Below are 20,689 nucleotides of genomic sequence, written 5' to 3' on the forward strand. Positions count from 1 at the left end.
TTACAATGAGTCTGACAGCAATGTCAAGTTGCATTGAACTGGACTGCAGCAGCTTATTCACCTGGTTTATGGTGGTGAGAATGTCTGTGCATATCATATGATTTATATGACATATCATNAAAATGTTTGGGAAACAAAGTGCTTTGCAAATATAATTCCTGTTTATTATTATTATCAACACAGTTACTTTTTTATACAGCGAGGTAAATGGTTAATATGCATGTATGTCGTTCAGTATGCGTTTACAGGTGAATACGTCTGCATTTCCTGCCAAATACTAGCCTCAAAAAGATTAAAATATAATTAATGCAAATAAACTACTTCTAATAATAATAATAATCATAATCAATTCAATAATGTAAATACTATATTATTTTATTATAGTTAAGACAAAACATGCTAAAAAAAAAAAGATATTTCTTAAATCTGTATTCAAATGTAGTTCCCTCTGTCAGCAATGTATCAACAACTACACACACATTTATATCAGTATTTCTCTTTGTTGTGGTTGACATGATTGCATGACTGTTAGGAGTTAAGGGGAGAGGCTGAGCATCACCATGAAATGTGCAAATTGACATAAAAATGAATAAAAGGGGAAAAAATGCTCCATGTCTTTTTAGGCTGTAAACTTTAACTGCCAACTAGACAGACATTTTATCACTCTTCCTCATGTATATTAGCAGATAAAAGGCGTAAAATACTTGAATGAATGGTAAATAAAGAATGCTGGAAATAACTGCATCTCCATTAGCCTATATGGGGGGTGCGCGGAGAACTGCGTTGAGAACCGCACTGAGAACTGCGCACAAGCCGAGCTCATAAGCCGAGGCCCCCTGCGCAATGTGAGGCCCCATGCAGCCTGCATGATCGGCCTGTAGGGAGGGACGGCCCTGATTGCAACATGTGTTTTCTTAGTAATGTAGCTCATTTAAAATGTGGATAAATCCTTTTAAGATCACATCCTATTTTCTGTAAAATGTAATGAGTTGAGCAACACCTCAATCAAGTAAGCCCTGGCACTCAGGGTTTTTCACTCCCTTTTAAAAGGCTTAGGTGCATCCCTAGAGCCGAATGAATGTGAAATCAATGTGCAGTGCATCGACTAACTTAATTACATTTCCCGGATCTAAAGAGTATCGTCCACAGTGGAATTCTTTAGCAAGTTCTCTAAACGGATATGTAATGGTTAAAAATTATGTGAAAAGGACCAGAAATAGTTCCAAAAAACAAGCTAGGGGCTTTGAAACTTTTATCCACAAAACAATGGGTGAGTACGTCCTCTTTTTATGTACAGTCAGGAATTAAAGCAATCATTTAAAATGAATTCAAGTTTTTCATTCAAACATTTAATCGTTTTGTTTGATTGGTCATATCTATCGCACCTGCAACTTCAGCCTATCGCCATTGTTGCCGCCGTAGAGAATACAACAGAGTTTTTCCAGATTGTAATTTGAAGCTGAGCTTAATATAATAGTTTTTATTGAAAAGTAGAGCAGTACAATAATGGTGAGCATACTGCAGTTTGTACTGAGGTGCAGTTTCTTTAAAATGACTTTAAAGGAGCTAGAAACAGAGCTTCTGTTTTTTTTAACCAACTGGATCAAAGCCCAAGCAATACATCAACTCAGTGCATTAAAGCAGACTAATAGAAGTGCTCTGATTTTGAGGAGTCCATTTATCTCCCACATAATTTCGTTTTGCTTTTTGAAGATTTATGCCAGTGTCTTCTTAAAAGATATATTTCGCTATAATTCAAAACTGCTATATTTTTCGCTAATATGCATGTCTAGTTGCTGAACCTATTTATAGATTGTATGGCACAGTACACACACTGCCACAGTGCTAGAAGATCATCCAGCACAAGCACTCCTCCAAGCTCTGACCATTTCTGTCGGCTGCCTTACACTTTTTCAACTCTCAATGCTTTTCCCCAGTTCCTTTCTCTACTGTATGTTTCGTAGAAGTCTCTAAGCTAAATTGACTTCAAAATCCGATGACGGGTCCTTTGTGATTTTATTGTACCAGTTCAGGATGACTAGAGCCGTGGTACAGATGAGAAGCAGCGAAAAGGCTGAGAAGTTTTTGCTCTTTGGATGCTGCATATTTTATGTTTCCTGAGGTCTCTGGAAGGTAGAGTCTGTGATGAGATGTCCGTAGTATTACGTAAGTACTAAAAGTGAGGCTAAGGGGTCTCATGTGTATAGATAGGCAATGCTTACTCACTCAAGAAGGAGTTACGAGACTACTCTTCATCTTTTGCTTTCTAAACTAAGTCATTCTGTTTGCCCAATGCTCCTCTGGAAGTGTGAGGCAACACTGACAATCCTGTTATGTACATTTACACTCAAAGATCAACACCCTATAAGAGACCTTTTATTTTTAAGTCTGGAAACAGAGAGCAAAGCGTCTCAAGCACTGGGATGAAGAGCTGGGTATTTGTGGAGTTTATATACTTTTCTCTCCCTACGGCTCATTTCATTTTATGTATTTCTATTGCTGCTGGCAGCTTGAAGTGGTGCAACCGTCCCTCCTTAAAACAATATTCTCCGGTATGGACCGCATGAGACTGCTTGAGAGTGCTGCAGAAAATGGAGTTCAAGGCACCTCATCAGAAAAGTACCATCTTTACCAGTCCCAGGAAACGTCCCGCTTTGAATTGTCTGGGCTGACAGAAGAAGTCGATTTACTTATTTTGACAGAAGTGGGCTGGAGCTTCTCATGAATAATTTACTTCAATCAACACCAACACTGCAAGACAGCAGCAATACCCAACTTCTACTGTTCCTCTGGGGGGTTCACATCAGACTCACAACTCTACTGTTGGATGTTACTCTGTTATTGTTACACTCACAACTGTCCTTCGTAAAATAACAGAAGGTAGGAACTATCTAAGCTGTGAGAAGGGGCATATAAATAAAGATTATACTTAAAGGTACATTAAGTAGAATTGGCCAAACAGACTCACTCTTGATTCAATTTTTCTGCTTGGCGTTTCACAAGCTTCACTGTTTTTGCATTTTTCCAGGGCTTTGTCCGCCATTTCGTAGCTTGGATGCATTTCTACAATCAGGCACCTGGTTGCTATGTTTTTATAACAGCAGTATCCCAGAAATCTCCCAAATACAGCAAGAAAAATCAGGCAGAGGGTTGCATGGTGTCTGAAAATCCAGATGTTTGTACCTTCTTTTTTAGTGGGTTAAGTTAAGCCTGTATTTCATCAATAACTGTCAGAGTATTAATAGTTACATTTCCATGTTTCAAAAAGGATATCACTTGCTTATAAAAGCTTATATCTCAAGGAGCTTTCAATCACTAAATACTAATTCGATTTTTTACAAACCAAGTGGTCGATAACAGATCTTTTAGTTACTATGCGTCCTTCCTGCTCTGTTATGGACCACATATGCAGCAGCTGAACCCGGCAGACGTGACTTTCTGCATTTTGAACCACTGAAGAGCCAGCTGTGTCCTACGGGTTGACTCGAGTTACAAACATATTCTATTCCTCTCCATGGGCCCTGCACACGGGTAGCTCTTTAATCAGCTGTCTTTAATTAGGTAATTATGAAAAAGATTAAATTAACACGTGCCATGCGGTGTGTTTTTGTTGTAAGACTGAATCAAAGGTCTGAGCTACGACACACACATTCACACTTCTTCATTTCCTTTTGCCTCAAGCCTGAAACGACAAATGACTGTGGCATTTAGACAAAAAACATCCTGAAATGTAATTAAGTTCAGATGCCTGCAGCTGCTCACACACACATGCACACACGCATCACGTCACCAGCTTCTCCTAATTGATTTTGAAGTGCTTGACGATCAAAGCTAGCTCTTTTTGGGCGTCGTGATGACCCATCAGTCCTGAACCTACTAATGACTCAGACTCTAACGACAATTTTTCATGTTGTGGTCAGATGCACTTAACACTGTGCAAGGGTATTAGGCGCATTATCAATTGATTATTCTTCAAATGGGTCCTTTCATCCCCAAGAGTGAACAGCAAGTTCGACAATCAATGCTTTCAAAATGTGTGTGTGTTTTTGCTTATAAGTTATGATGTTCCTCCCTCACTCCTGATTAAGAATGTGGCTTTTGAACCTTATGAACCCATTTGTATCTCCCAGTGAGCCATCAGTTTAAGCAAAGATTACAGTTCCCTTTTTTAATATTTCATATCAGCCATAACCCCCGATGCTCCCTAGTCTCTCTACTCTGTGAATCACACTGTTTGAGCTAAAGCTGTCTGTTATCTCCTTTTCAGCCACTGAACATAGATCAGATAATCAGTTGATCAAATAGCTTTCCTGAAGTGGAGATCAGTAGAACTGAGGGATGAGAGTAAACTGCTCAGTGAGGCTGCTGACTCGCTTTGACTTCACTTGATTTTACCTTCCTTTTCATCGGTTTAAAGGTAGCTTTTTTTTTTTTTTTTACTTTTGCAAGGTTGCATTAATGGTGCAAATTTTCAAACTTCACATTTTTCCAGCAGCACATTCACAATAGATCACCACTGTGTTTTGGGCTGATGGGTGATGCACATCTACTTCCCCCTTGCATGTGTGTCTCCATTTGGCTGGTAAATGGTGCTAATTTGTATCCTGGTTGCATGTGTAAGATCAAAATCAGTGACCTATTCCAAATTGAAATGAGTAATTCATGGTTCGTTGAATAAGAGGAATAACACCACTATCGTGTCTCCATTGCAAATATTCAGATACACTAGCTGGTTAGCTTAGCCTAGCTTATCACAATGCCTGAAAACGGGAAACCGGGAATAGCTTGTCTGGATCCTTCCCAAAGTAACAAAATCCACCTACCAGCACCTCAGAAACTCACTTATTAACACAATTATATCTTTGTTTAATATGTGCAAAAAACACAGTGTGAAACAATTAGCTGTTTTATGGGGGGTTATGTGAAGGGCTATTACTTGTATTAGTCACACATGTTCAGGCTGCTGTTGCATGCAAGTATTTTGTTGGAACAAATTCTCTTCTGGTGGAACATACAGTATAGCTACCAAACTACTGCGAGCTAACTTCTACCCGCTTAATGCATGCAAGAGATAATTAGCATCGTCCTTTGAGATTTTGAGCACCAGAGGGATTACAAAGTCTTAATAATGCGGATGTTTCACCGACCCAAGGTCAGAAATGTCCTGTTGCACTTTAGTGTTCATTGTGTTCATTAGTGCTTTTGAGCTTGTAGCTGGAAGGTGTTAAGACCATCTGCCAGCTGACAGAAACTGAAACACATTACTTCATTATGGAGATGTGTTGATATTGAACCAAGTGACCTTTTACTTTGACGAGAAAATGAAGTGTTCTCATTAATCTGGATATATTGTGAAAATGTTTAACTTGACATCATTGGATTCTGATTACATTTGCAGTTGATGGCTGTAATGATTTTACATACAGAGCGTGCATTATCAATACCAGTCCAGTTTGTATCCAGTGTTTGAATCATATCATGAAAAGCTAATAAAGGGCATCTTACAGTATAGCATATTTTTTGTTAGATATCTAAAAATTAATTACCCCTTTTAGTGTGCAGACTTCTGTTTTTGCATGCACGTTGTAAAAAGTGAGTCTCTTCATGAAGCCCCAGAGAGGCAGCACATATTTTAAGGCAAAGGCTTTTTTCCAGACTCGTCTTTGAAAAGGAAGTCAAAGTGTGAAAAAAATCTCTACATTCCTTTCTTTCTGCATCATTTGAAACGATAAATCTGCAGCTGTATGTGTCCATGTGCAACGGTGACAGATGGGTGTGAGGAGTTGGTGCTTAGCAGACTGTGCTTCCTCTTCCTCCCTCGCCTTCTTCCTCTCATCTTCCTCTCGTTCTTCAGGAACATACGGATTTGGTTTGCCTTTCAGAGGTGCTTGTTCAAAGTAAGTCTGTGAGGATCTTTTCTATGATCTGACTCCCAGCTGTGGTCAGTTTCTCTACTGTTGTTTTTTGGGACCTTGTAGGGGCTATACTCTGCTTGTGAGTTGTCTTTAATCCATTAATGTCTGTGGAGGTGGGTTGCGTGCTGTTTCTGAGAAGTCAAGGGTTATGCTTGTCAGACTAAATCACAATCTGTGGATTTGTGTGTCTATGAATATCTCACATGCATGTGTATGTACCAAAACATGTCTGTGTCTATTCAGTGCCCCCCTGTCACATTCCCTCAGGTTGACAGGTCTACTTTGATCTGTTCTGTTTGCCACACTTTGAGGTGAAGAGGACAAGATGCTCCTGGACATCAGGGTTATGAATTTATCATGGGGAGCCGGCAGAGACGCAGCAAGACAGTCTTGCATGGGGCTGACGCTCCTCTCTTCTTCACTAGCCTTTATTGGTTTGTGATGAATTATTCCTCTTTTCTTTTTTTTTTTTCTTAGAAAAATATTGATCGTCCTGTCTGCATGACAGTCGGCCTGTGTGACAGCTCGCTGCCAGAGCCTGCGTTAGATCTTTCAAAGACATCCCTGCCTGCTTTCCTTCCCGTCTGTCCCCTATACACCATGTACTCCCGCAGCTTTCTTTCAAATCATTTTCTTTTTACCCTCCCACTGCTTCTCGCTTTGTCTCATCAGTACCACTCTCAATAGATTTCTCAAAGTCGGGAAGACTGCTTTTACATGTCAGAGTAAACAGTTTCAAAAGAGGCTGTGAATAATTTCCACATCAGGATGTAGCTCTGAGGTTGTGTCTGTTTGCAGGGTCGAGGCTTTTTCTGTGTTTCTGGTGCGGTGCAGTTTGTGTTTCTTACTCCATCCAGCATTCCGTTTCATCCCAGTGCATCCGATGCTTAGTTCCTGTGTGATGTCAAAACAGATCTATGTTTAATGTGCAGGCAGGGCCCAATTACTCTGAGCCCATAGCTGTACCTAGAGACTTTAAAGAGGTCCCTTTGCATGCTAGATAACCACGATGGCGTGGCACAGCGATCCCCTTTAAGGACACTGATTGCTCATCCTCTACTCTGGTAGTTTTGACGTTTGTTGTCTGCTTTGGGGTAAATTTCCCACTGAAGCGTCATTTGAGGCTCATGTCTGGGTTCCTCTTTTATTTAGAAAATTTGATAGTCTCTGTGAAGAGCACATCAACACCCCTGCTCTTTGGTGCCGCTTCATCTCTCTCTTCGTCCTGGAGGCTTTTAAGGAAAACAACCGAGATCTCTTTCCTCCCTCCGTTTAACCTCAATCTGCTCTTCCTCCACCTTCCTTCTGTCTCCCCTCACTCATCCTTCGTCACCGGAGTTGACAACCTGTGTCATTTGACGAGGTTTACTTTGATCTCCTTTCAGAGCCTCTTCTGAGAGTTTGTATGTGCGTACATTTTTGCATTTAGCATAATTTATGTGTGCATATTTGTGTTTTTTTATTTTTTTACCGGCACCTTGCCTGTCTCCTATTTGTCCGAGTCGTTGCAGGGACAGCAGCGAGTTGATGGAATCTCTCTTGAGTTAAGGGAGTGCAGCTGTCAACTACCGATCCCATGACACCACACACACACACACACACACACACACACACACACACACACACACACACACACACACACACACACACACACACACACACACACACACACACACACACACACACACACACACACACACACACACACACACACACACACGGTTACAGTCTGTGTTTCTCTGAAGTGCCTCGCTTTTGACAAATCCATTTCACAGTCGCTCCTCCTTTCATGGCTCTGTCAGGATGTATAATCCCTCAACACCTTCCATACAAACATCGCACATCTCTGCTTTCTGTTTTCATCAGTCATTCTTCAAAAAATGTAAATTGTTCTGTTCTTCATCTGTTTCTATTTCCAGTTTAATTTAGCGTCCTTGTATCTCATAAATGTTTAAAGGCATTCCCCGTTCTCTTTCTTCCTATTTTTCCCTTTTTGTTTTTCATGGTCAACACCTTCATGCATGCTGCTTTCTCTTCCACTGCTTCCTTTCTTCAAACACTTGACTTCCTGCTTTCTTTCAACTAGAAGCTCCTGGTTGCATTAGCTAATCTCTCAGAAGACATGGCACAGATACAAGACCTACTACCTCTTCTACTTCAGCTTATTGCTATAAACATCCATCCCCTCATTATTCAACCGGCACAAATAAAGCAAATACGTTGTGATTTAAAATGAATGCTTTGGTCATATCCGTGAAAACGCAGCACTGCATGTGATATTGATGTTTGAAGATGAATCAACAATTAGCTGCTGATGTGCCATGAGAGTCTCTCTGTGTCTCTGTTCTGTGAGAGCAGATTCAGTGCCAGCGCTGTGGCTGGAGAACCTATAATTGCTTCAGAATACTTCCTGTAATTAACATCTCTCGGATAATTATGCCACAACCCCAGTCATCACTGTTCACACATTATTAGGCTCAGTGTGGAGGGATGAAAACAGGAACACCAGGGCTGCATGATGTGGAAAAAAATAACTGTGTGTGCTTATGTTGACTAATATTACAAATGCGATAGATGAGGGATTATCATTTTTGAAACATCATTGACATTAACATTTAAACATATTAAAGACATATAATGCTAGGTTCATATATGTATTTCGTGTCTCTACTGTGACACGTTTACATGCTTTCAATGTTCAAAAAGTGTTATATTTTTCTCATACTGCCTGTGCTGCAGCACCTCTTTTCACCCTCTGTCTGAAACCAGAGCCCAGGCTGCTCTGATTGGTTAGCTGGCCGGCTCTGTTGTGATTAGTCAACAGCTTAGAAATGTCCTGCCTATCATGTACAATGTGTTGGAGCGCTAGCTAATAGAAGTAAACAAAGAGTCAAATGGAGGCATTTCAGTCAGGGGGGGATGGGGATTGTTGCCTCTGCAGACCAATTACATGCACAAAAACCTATATAACAAACAAAATATTGCACTTACTGCGATTTTGATATTGTACTAGTCCATGTTGCGATTCTGATCAAATGTAGATTCATTGTGCAGCCCTAAAGCACAAGTACAGTATGCGGGCACACACTTTACTGTATTGTAACAGCAGAATATTTCCCGCTCTTTTCATCGGTGTGAAGGCTGTAAAAAAGCAACAGTGCACTTGTTCCTCATGAACATGGTCACATTTTAGCCCTGTCTGTTTTTCGACAGGGAGTTGTCCCAAATGTAGAGTTTGCTGTCTTTGCTGCAGCGACATTAAGAAGAGACAGGAAGTGGACAGGGCAGTGTGGCAGTTCCCGATGGCAACAGGACTAGAGGGTGGGACAATGAAGTAGGCCAAACAAACAAGCTTAGCCGAAATATGAACAAGAGACCATAACATAGAGCGGGATGGCCCAGGTCATTTCATCAGCATGTCATTATTCTGTAATCCCAGTACTGTACCGACTGCATGTGGATAGTGATTGGTCAGGGACACTTGTGGATATTGCTTTTTCCACCTTGATGCAGAAGAATACGAATTTGATCACAGATGTGCCCTATTTAATCAGAAACTGGTGTTATAGTGCAAGATTGCTTTTGTCAAAAAAGAAGAATCCAATTTAAAGTTTGTAGGTATTTTAGGAAACATACATTTAGAACAAAGCTGCAAGGGATTTATATTTGTCTCCTGCTCTTTCCTGAACAGTCTGACAGTCTTTATTTGATTTGATTTTGTTATCTTTGATTCATGTTGTTTCTATTCATTACAAAAATGCTAAAAGACAGGTGATGGGTATGTGTTCTTCTGGTTGTGTGGGCGTTGTTGCAAGATGTTAATTGGATTGAACAAAATATCTATTAAAGAGCAACACATTTCAGCCTACGATGACATGGGCTTTCTGAACTGTATGGCCTTTTTGAGGAGCGAGAAAGGGAACAAATATCGAAAGAAACTCTTATTTTTTATTTATTTTTTGCCAATCAAATCGGGATGTTCAAAGAATCTTTAACAATGGACAGTGGAACCAGGACTAAATAAAAACTACCCAACTGGAAACTGAAAATTGTGTAGCGTTCACTTTTCTTCAGTTCCCAACCATTTCAGACCAGATGCAGAGGAGATTTAATGAGACGTTCAACATGAAGTGACGTGATACAAACTAACTACACAGCACTACGGTTCCTTGCTTTCCAGTGGGAATGATGACCCCATGCTGCTCAGAGTCAGTGAAGACAGATACAAATGAGAGGGTCAGATGCCAGCTAGGATCATGTTACAGCTAGAAAGGCAAAGAATAAGCCAACTTCAAAGCTCTGTTTACGATAATGCCTTATTTCACATAAGCTATTTCAACCTCAATACTAATGGACACAACATATTATTAGCATATCCACAAGGAGCTGACAGAGCACATGTTGCAGTGACCTCTAACTGTATGTTTATGTCAGTTAATGACTACAGTTATTCTTTCACAACCTTGCTTGACTTTTTCCATCATATTGTTACACTTTTTCTTTACTGCTTACTTATTACTTACTTTTAAATCCTCTGTCTTGAAGCAATATTTTAGGATTCTGGGAAAAATGTGAAAACAAGGAAATGATAGAAAAAATTAATTGCAGAACATCAAAGTTTTACAGAGTGTTTATATGTCTGACTATTTCTTGGCCAGGTGCAGTGACTTCCTGTAGCTGGCAACAAGACTCAAGGAAGTCATTGGTCTCCAACAACATAACGTCCAGCACACTAATTCCCATTATATCATAACATGTTTTTTTTGGTTTGTATGCATTAGTTGCAAAGGCTTATCTAACATGCTGCTATCTTTACCTTTTTTTTGACCGTACAGACACTGTAAAGTGATTACACTCTCCTCTAATAAGCAAGAATACGAATAAGCCTATTACTCATATAATAAAAATTGATCTTTATATGTAAACTCTTGTTGGCAATTGTGCTGGTATTACCCATCTCACCTTGACTTCTTCTACTTGGTGCTTACCTCATCTCCACTCACAGTTTCCTGCTCTTCTTCAGGTCACTCTGGTGTCGTGTCTATGGGAGTCTGCAGGCCAGGCAAACATCCCCGACAACTAAAGTCACCTCCACAGAGTACAGTATGTGTTGTCACTACGCAAGCTGTGCATGTTTCAGCATTTCAGTGAACTTGGGTACTTGTGAATGTTGAAGGTGAAATGCTTCTGCAAACTCTCCTTAGATGAGTCCACTTTCTGTGTCTGATCCAGTTTTAGTTTTCATAATGTTGTCATTTTCAGTTGAGTGGAGCTCAGTCAGTGCTCTGTCTGTCAGCGTCTGTCGTATTGAATCACTGTACCTGTCCTCACAAACTGTCAATATGTGACATGAGGGAGTTTCATTTTCAGCTTTAGTTATGTTCATTCAAATCTGCTTTGAAATATAAGGGAATATATTTTTCTTTGAATTGGTCATATATTTCCTGGATAGTTCCTTGTTAAGGATGCTGAAATTCCTAAAATCAGTATATTTATGTAACAAGTAATGTGTAAAGAGAAAGGGCACCCACAGATAACTACGACATCATGAAGTATTTTATAATTTTTTTATCTCATTTAGGTTCAATTTCATCATTAACAAAACATTGTATGCAGACGCAGTAGGCAAAAAGGCTTTAAGCTGCATTCATAATCAAATGTCTCTTTGTTTCGCAAGGTTGTTCTCACAGCCTTGTGTTGAAAACAGCTAGTTAAGTTTCGTCCAATGATTATGTCCACTGCTAGCTACAAACAGCTGTCATCTGATTGATTGCAAGTCGAAAAGGTCAGCGGTAAACAAGGTCAAAGTTGAAATAACTTGAACTTTGAGCGCAGCGGTTGGCGATACATTTGCAGCTCTTTCCATAGAAACACAACGGCATCGCCAGCGTAGAGCCGTTTTAGATAGATACAGTAGATAGATAGATAGATCTTTAATTTGTCATTGTACAGGTACAACGCCTATCATGTGAATGCAGCTTTAAGAACACACTATATGATACTTATCCAGTGCAAAACAGTAGATAGACAAAGTTAATGAAGCTGGCGAACATGGTTTAGCATTAAGCAGAAGCATTTGTCAGCCATATGTTTGAGCCAGGAGTTGATGGAGTCCAAAGCTGAGCTAAAATTAGAGTAAACATTGGACCTTTTCATCTAAAACGACTCAAAATAAGTACACATTTTGTGTTATTTGTCGTGTCTGCTGATGTATAAATGGGCACGTCTGCTTATATGTTTATCAATGTCAAGAAGAAGATGATATTTAAGTGTTGTATTTCAGCTTGCTTCCACTGCCCCAAAATCCCTCCGAGAAGGTATTGCAGGTTCAAGTTTCAGTATCTATCCGCATGTCTTCCATTTAGTTTAGTGGGTTCACTTGCTAGAGGAAGGAGTAGTCTGAGCGTAAAAGCTTAAATCGCTCCAATTTGAGGAAACTTTAGTCCAAGTTAGAGAAATCTTTGCGAGCGATGCTTGAATTCTGTCTTATTAGGCTTTCGACAGTGCGTGTTATCCTGACAGGGGCTCAGTCAGCTAATCTCTAGAACATTGCGGACGGACAGCAGTAGGATCTAATATGATGTGAGATACACATACTCCCATCTATCTGCTCCATCTGTCTTCCTGCTTATAACAAGTGCTGTACCCACCTGGGACCCCAGCGGCACAGACTCTGATCTGCCTGATTCAGTGCCTTTTCAAAGATGTCTCTTCCTGGTTTATTACGTGGACAGAACTTTCTCCACCTCACTGCTGTCGAGTGATGAATTATGAATAGATGCGGATCCAGCAGCACCGCTGGCCGGACCTGAGGACTACTTTCAATTCGCACACCGCCTCCCCTCTCTGCCTCGCTGGTTCACTCCGCTAGTCAGACTTCTTCTCAAGGGACCTCCAAGGCAGTATTAGATTGCCGCCTGAAACTCTAACCCCGCCAATCATGTAAAGAAAAGTTTAATTTGTGTTTGTGTAGTAACACAACGTAGTAACACAACGCTGCCCCTGCGTTCGACTTCTACGTGAGTGGCATCTCTTCTTACTGCTGTTAACAATTCTCACAGGAAGAGGAAAGAGCAGAGCGTGTGTGGCCCGTCTCAGATACTCGTTGACTCCAGATAACCGGTTGTAATTGGCCTGGTTGATGAGCAGGCGGCAGGCAGTGAAAGGGAAGGAGAAAGGACAGGGATCTTTTTAATGAAGCCAATGAGAAGGACATGGAGAGCCTGCAGGCTTCAAGAAGGATTAGGGCAGGCTCCAGCTGATTTAGGCTTATGATGCTTCCACAAGTCTCTCAACCTTGAGGGGCTGAAAAAGGACAAGGAAAGTGACACAGCCAGAATAAAGAACGAGAGTTCACATCTTTCTTTTTTTTTACAGTCTACGTGATATGCAACAGTCTATTTTTCTCCTCCTTTGTGATACGTTGATCTTTAGCCGCCCTTCATCCGGAGATGTTGGTAAACAAAATGATTTTTCTAAAGGTCAGTGTCCCCAAGACACTAACCTTTTAATACACAACTCACATGCATTCCTCTGCAGATTGAGGACAGTGTGTGTGTGTGTTTGAATATGCATGCAAGTCTCTCTGTATCTGTATCCCAGTGCATTCATCCGTTTTTAGATTTGAACACGTACATCTGTGTGTGTGTGTGTGTGTGTGTGTGTGTGTGTGTGTGTGTGTGTGTGTGTGTGTGTGTGTGTGTGTGTGTGTGTGTGTGTGTGTGTGTGTGTGTGTGTGTTGATGTGAAGTGCAAAGGACTGTGAGCTAAAATATCCCGTCTCTGCCTCTCTGGATGCGGCAGGGCGTGCAAGAGTGACAAAGAGTGGAGCCAATTGGCATGGAAAGGGCCATGGCTGAAGTGATGGCTGGTAACACAGCAGACAAGCCAGCCAGCCAGGAAATAGATGCCAACAGAGATACTGATCACACTCACCTCCACCTCTTGATGACTTTGTCTCTCTGCTTCTGTCACTGTGCCATGTATCTAAGTGGAAACTAGAAAGTGTTTCAATGATACCAATAAACAACTTTAGTTGTGCATTTAAGGGAGAAATCAAGTCACATTCATGACTCTGTGTTTACAGGGTTAGGGTTGCCTGTTAATATGCTCATTTGAGCTTGTGAACATGATTCTTGGTAAAGGGGCCCTATGGGGTTTTCCGTTTCGTGTTGTGTGTTATATTGGTTATTGTGCATGTAAATGGTCTGCAAAGGCTAAAATGCCAAAGTTCCCTGCCTCAAACGCCTCCATTGGATTCCCTTTTTCATGGGATAAATGTGCTGAAATTATACGTTTACCGTTTATTTTACCTAAAGCATTGATGCCTGGTGATGAATTGTCATTATTTTGGGTCTACCGTGTCAAACTAATAGGAATGGAGAAAAAACAACAGCAATATTATGCGTTAAAATTGCCCCTAGGTCTCAATTTCCCCGGCATAATGGAAATTAAAGAGGGTATATACAGTAATAGGTTGAACAGGTGCCATGCATACGGAAGCAGGGAAGGCAGAGGAGTTGACAACCTGCCATTTACTCTGAAGAGTCACAAAGTAATGGCTGTTTCCAAGTCATTACATTTAGAATGTGATCACTGTGCTTTCAAGGACACACATCTTGTAGTCAAATGGCCCTTGACGCCTTCAAACAGGATTTTGTCATTCTATCAATTTATCAGTTTCTGCCAGACGGAGACCTAATCACAAATGATATTGTATTTCTTTTTTAAAACAACCCCCAAAGATTTGGACATGGGCAAATGAACAAACCAAACACAAACTATGCGTTCGTTCTATAAGGTCCCCCAATTACGTCCTCTCTGTGCTGTGTCACTTCTCATCCCTGAGAGAAGTAAGTCGAGTATGTAGCCTGAGAAGCAGCCTGGGCCGGGGGGTCAGTTTTTGCCTGACACACTCTGTTCACAGGGGCTTAAAGGGAGGATGGACATTTAATACGTTAACTGCCAGTAGCAGCCTGTCCTCATGATAAGCTGAACAGAGAGCCGGGGGCTGACCCGAGTTGTCGTTTCACTGTGACACCCATACTTTCCTGTCCAGAAGCAAATGACAGTGAGAACAAAATTGGTCTAGAAGACCCCTAAAAGATTTTCCCAATAGTACATTTCTATCATTTAAGATAAGTTTCACAGACTCTTTTATAATGTTTTTTGGACTTTTAAATGATAGAGTTATGCTGACTCACTCGCTTGCCGAGAATAAGATAAGAAGATCAATACCACTGTCATGTCTGATCGTAAAATGTGAAGCTTGCAATACAATATGATGCAAAGGATACGAGAATACTTGGTCAGATCAAGTCTGAATTTGTTTCTGCACTTCAGAAGCTCCAATTGCAACATCGACAAGAACAAATAAGAATACACGAAACAGTGAAAAATAAATGTAAGATAACATTACAATCACTGAAGACATTGTTCAAGACCTTATACCCACATTTGATCTGGGTTTTTAATATGAAGATTGACTGGTGCACAAAAGAGTGCTTCGGTCTAACCTTATTACATTTGATGGAGTTCATAATCACTGTTCAGGACATGGTTGGGATCAGAGATTATTGGAGATGGTCAGTTGAAGAAAGACCAGTATTTTGGGGAAATTTGGGGGAAAATGACTCACCTTGCTGTTATATTCAGAAACCAAAGTTGTAATAACATGTTAAGTTGTGGGTTTATGTTTTAGACTATCTCTAAAGCTACATCAGACAGAAAGTGATAGGAATATTTGTTACCCATACTGTGTGATGAGTGTATTTTCAGTTTCTGTTTATTTGTCACTTAAGAGCCAGGCTAGCTGTTTCCAGTCGTTATGCTAAGCTAGGCAAATCATCAGGCTCAGGCTTCATGTTGTGTGAGACGAACTAAAATGATATAATATAGAACATTTCCGCTTAAAAATGACTAAAATGACGATCTATGCTTTTATATTTTGGTGAGCAGTGTAATCCCAAATGTTTCCAATCATTTCTAAATTTAGAGAATCCACTGTATGTGGTTGACTACCTGTGAGCCTCTCCGCTCACACAGGGTTCAAATCAGGACGGAAAGAGCAGGTTGGTGAAACACAGGCGTTTATTAACTCCAAACAACAATATGCGCGGGTCTCAAACGTTNCACTTTACTTCAATACTTAACAAAACTCGGGTCTTTATTAAAGTTTTAACTTAACTCTATTGCAGAAAATAACATGGTGGGTTTTGAACTCTGTGCAACTAAGCCAATATCTTCTTAAATGTATTCCTTTGTGTATGGACGAGATCCATTCAGAAATGCATTTTAAATAACTTTTTAACACAAGTTTGATTTCCTTTCAAGAAATATCGTTATGTCATATCAAAAAAGAGGAATTACTCTTGACTTAATAGAAACCACTCAATACTAAAAGATCAGCTCTTAGAATCATTAATTACTATAATTGGAATTTTTTAATAAGCATACGTCTATTGACTGAGCTCTAAAGTCTCATGAGGCCTTGAAACAAACAAGCACCGGATAAATACGTCTGCCATCCATGTAATTGGCCTAAATTGTGTGTGTGTGTGTGTGTGTGTGTGTGTGTGTGTGTGTGTGTGTGTGTGTGTGTGTGTGTGTGTGTGTGTGTGTGTGTGTGTGTGTGTGTTATCCTGTAGATGTGTCACCATGCATTACAGTGACGGCCTGTGGCCCCTCCAAGAGTGGCATCAAACTTAATGGCCTTTTGAGCCACAGATCCCTTTGTGTTAACTCAAGCTGACTGCTCGGAGGTTTTGGATTGTGCGGAGGTGTTTGGGTATATTTGTTTTAACCTTCAGCTGTGGACCTACCTCAGTACAAAATATAACCGGTAACTGGTAAAAAATAAACCATGAAAAAGTCAGTCTAAACATGATGTTTGATTGAGATGATTCCCATAAAGAAGAATGAATTAAAACAAGACTGTATTATAATTAGATTACATTTACAGCAGCATGTTAACAAGGCTTTGCTCATGAGTTAAGAAAAAACAAAACATGAACAGTAAATAAATGCATATCAAAAGTAAACATATGTATCATTTATAGAAAATAAGTTAGAATACACTAAACATAATGGATATTGGAAACTGCATACATCATACATAATGTTTTGTTGTTTGGAATTTTCTATTCAGAATATGTGAAGAAACATAATACAATTGGACAAATATCATAGCAGTAGTTTATTAATTTCAACAACAGTATACATTATTTGCATTGTAAGGAGATATTTTAGGGTTAAGGTGAACAAAAGTAACCTTGGTGGGAAGTGTTTCCTCTTCAATGCTACCACTCTTACCTCAGCCATATGCAGTGTTAATTGTTGATTAGATATTTCCCTTTCACACTTACCTAGAATGAGAACGTCTCAAAGATGCATGGCACTCCGGTCTACTGTGGTTACAGTTATTGAACAGTATATAATGAATTTGCTCCACGTCAATACTGGATTGTGGGTCAAACACCTTTTAATGTATTAACCCGACATGTGATTTAATTAAGAAATATCCTAATGAAATCAGGTTTGTTATTGATCTGTAGATATCCGGCAATTGTAACTTCCTGCTGGTGGGGAAACAGTGATCCATAAGTGATCTACCACCTTTGCAAACAAGTCAATTTAAATACCCATTTACGCACTACAATAAAACGGTCTGACAGTAGCTCATGTCAAAATAAGCTGCAACTTGGAGAAACGGCATACATTTATTGAACGTTACAATACTAAGTTTTAATTCAAGCTACAAAATTCACTTCAGACTCTTCTTTCATGTTGCATAATAATTTGATCGTCCACTTAAAATAAGTCATCCCAGACTTCAGGACGACAGATGATCTGATTAGATATTCCAAACCTGTTTTGATTTTTAATTACTAAAGAAATTCCTAACATACTGCACTAATAAACACTTAAAGTTGTGTGATTAATGAACTCATTGGCAGATGTTGCGTTCAGAGTGCCACACAGATTAATGTGAAATATGTGGCTGCTTGCATTCCTCTTGCTTAATGATGTTTGTCTTTTGTTTTGGAAAAGGACACTTTACAAGCTGACAACAGGTTATTATATCTAAACAGATGGAGGATGTGCAACACTCAGGTCTGTGTAGCATGAATAAATTGGTTGAGAGAAGCAGGCTGCGTCAAACAAATCTTTATTATTCAGACCTTGGTCAAAACTAATGTGTCTACAAATTGATTCAGGGATGACTGACAAATAGTCACAAACTATTTTGATAATTGTTGAATGTTTCAGTAATTATTTTGTGCAAAAATGGCATTAAGTGTTGTTTTTTAGCCTCTAAGATGGAGTTTTATTTATTGTATATTTATATAGAACATTAATTGGAGAAAGTGGGATGGCCATTCTTCACTGTTATGTAATTGTACAGACCAAATAGTACAATGTGCTGGAACGCTACCCAATAGAAGTGTGACAGGCGGGGGGGAGAAGCGTGTGTGGGAGATAAACTCCCTTCAAAGGGAACTTTGGGATTTTAGCCTTTGCGGACCATTTACATGCATAAAAACCTATACAACAAAATGAAGGAAAGGGAAACCACCCAAAAGCATAAGGCCTTTTTAAATGAATATTCTATAAAAATAATCAGCAGATGCATAGATAATGAATATTATACAGCCTGCAACTAGAGTCTTGCAGCACAAAAGTTCAGTTCATGCATAACAAGTGCAGAATCAGTTACTGTAACATTATAGCTGAAGTTTGATCCACCGTCAGTCATGTACTGCAGGTCTGTGATGTTTATCAGTGATGTTGAATGAGAGTATCATGTGTTTGTCTCTCTGTCTGTACATCTATAAGCCCCTAAACAGTTCCAGATACATTCTTAATCACCTCTTTGTGTCCTTTGGTTTCATTGTTCATGCTTTCATAGAGCAGAAGTGCAATTTAAGAACCTCACTGTAATCCATTATTATAATTAAAATCCCATTTGGCACCTTTTAAATAGTGTTCCATATGATTACATATGCATGTGGTGCATTGGTATAATGGAAGTTTCCCAACATATCTTATCAGCTAACTGCGACAGTTTTATTATGCAGGGCCGGAGGACGACACCACATTTAATTAGTGGACTGTTTGCAAACGATGGCCCTCATCCATCTTTTTCTGACTTCTACTGTCACCTCAGGGTCCACAGCTGCTGGTCAAATACTTACACATATACTATACTCATGTAAATGCATAGGCACGCTCATACTGTGCCCCAGCTTTCTATTCTTCATGGGGTTTCCTTGCCTGTGGTGGTTACCATGGTCCTGCCTTTAGTAACCATCCATCACTACAGTGCAAGGTGGAAGTTACAAGTCATTAAAGGGAACAAGCAACTCAGTAATACCTCTGTCTCTGTGCCTTTCTATCACTTCAGGTGAGTGTGTGTAATGGCCTGTGTGCATATGTGTGTATTCCCTGGAGCATGCATGCACTGCCAGGGATTTCAGGATGTTCAGGATTGATATACACTGACAATGGAGTAATGTGTTTTCTCTGGTGGAAACACACTCACAATTTGTGCTTATGTAAAGCAATATGAGTGGGCATGGTTGAAATCAGTGTGAGTGCAGCCATTTGAGGAGCTTTGTGATGCTTCGGCCTGTGTGCCTTTCGGCTTGAATACACCTACACACACTCTAAAATACACTTCCTGCTCATTTGTCATCTGGAAAACCTGCAGCATGATTATCGTTCCGGCAGCCTTTTCTGCTGCTGTTCATTTATCCAGGCCCTTTCTTGTTTTAAATAACACACACATATATATAGAGTGCTATAGCGTTAATATAGAGGTATATTAACGCTTGAATTTGAGCTGTAAAGGGGCTAAGATGCTTGTGAACAATATTGTACACCGTTGTGATTTTCTTAGATAATGTCACTTTTTTACTTATTGTCAATGAATCCCCTGAAAGTAATAAGAACAACTAAATATAGCTTATTCCATTGTGCCACGGAGCTCCCAAAACTATTAAAAATACATCAGTCCACCACACTGTTGCACTGGCTGACAGATTCCTTCATTACTATTAACATGGGAACTGCAGTTTATTTTGAGTACATCCTACATAGATCAGCCTGCTGCCGGAAACACTCAATAAAGCACCACGTGTGTTAATTCGCACCTTAAAATAATCCCCAAAAATGTTTGTTAGAGTGCCCATGCTGTTTTTTATTTTGGAAAAATTAAGCTACATACCCGTGACGTGTTTTTCAAGATTTTCAACAAAAGGGCTTGGGGCTTAAAGTATGACGAGACTGACTAACTGTTGTAGGTTTTTGGTCTTTTCATCTTTTTTACTTCAAACAATTGAATATTGCTTTCTCTTCCTTTAAAGTCTCACATAACACGAGAACAGCCCACACAGCTTCTGTATTTGCTCACACAGGCCCAGTCTACTTGCTGCTCGGCTGCATTGAAATCCTTTGTCATTCCACTCTCACACACACCGTTTTCACCTTATTAGAGAAGCTTTATGCATACGTGAGTAGGGTGTGTGCGTGTTTAATGTGTATGAGTTGTCTAAACGTCAGCACTGCCCTCTGTCTGATCCCATCCTAATGTCCTCATGTTGAAACATGTGGGGTTCTCACCATCTATTATTTTTAATAGCCAAGAAGGAGCGTTTGCATAAAGCACATTAGCTCAATTTGCTGTCATTCAAGCCCCTAATGGTGTCTGTTTAAACAAAAAAGAGTCTGGTGGGGAGGTAAGGCTGGAGTAAGGGTAGTCTCAGGAATAAATTATGT

General features: G+C 39.9%; 1 protein-coding gene across 2 annotated transcripts in view; it reads left to right on the forward strand.

Moving 5' to 3' along the window:
* Positions 1-20,689, forward strand: part of lingo3a (leucine rich repeat and Ig domain containing 3a) — a 35,259-nt gene that overhangs the window by 3,402 nt on the left and 11,168 nt on the right. Inside the window, exon 2 of one of the 2 annotated variants that reach the window (XM_010777266.1) lies at positions 10,939-11,018. The exons of the other annotated variant lie outside the window; for it this stretch is intronic. The gene's annotated coding sequence lies outside the window, so the exon portion shown is untranslated. The remainder of the gene's footprint in view (positions 1-10,938; positions 11,019-20,689) is intronic. 2 annotated transcript variants of the gene reach the window in all.

This window comes from Notothenia coriiceps, unplaced genomic scaffold (genome assembly GCF_000735185.1).
Source record: "Notothenia coriiceps isolate Sejong01 unplaced genomic scaffold, NC01 NC01_scaffold00017902, whole genome shotgun sequence".
Taxonomy (NCBI): Eukaryota; Metazoa; Chordata; class Actinopteri; order Perciformes; family Nototheniidae; genus Notothenia; species Notothenia coriiceps.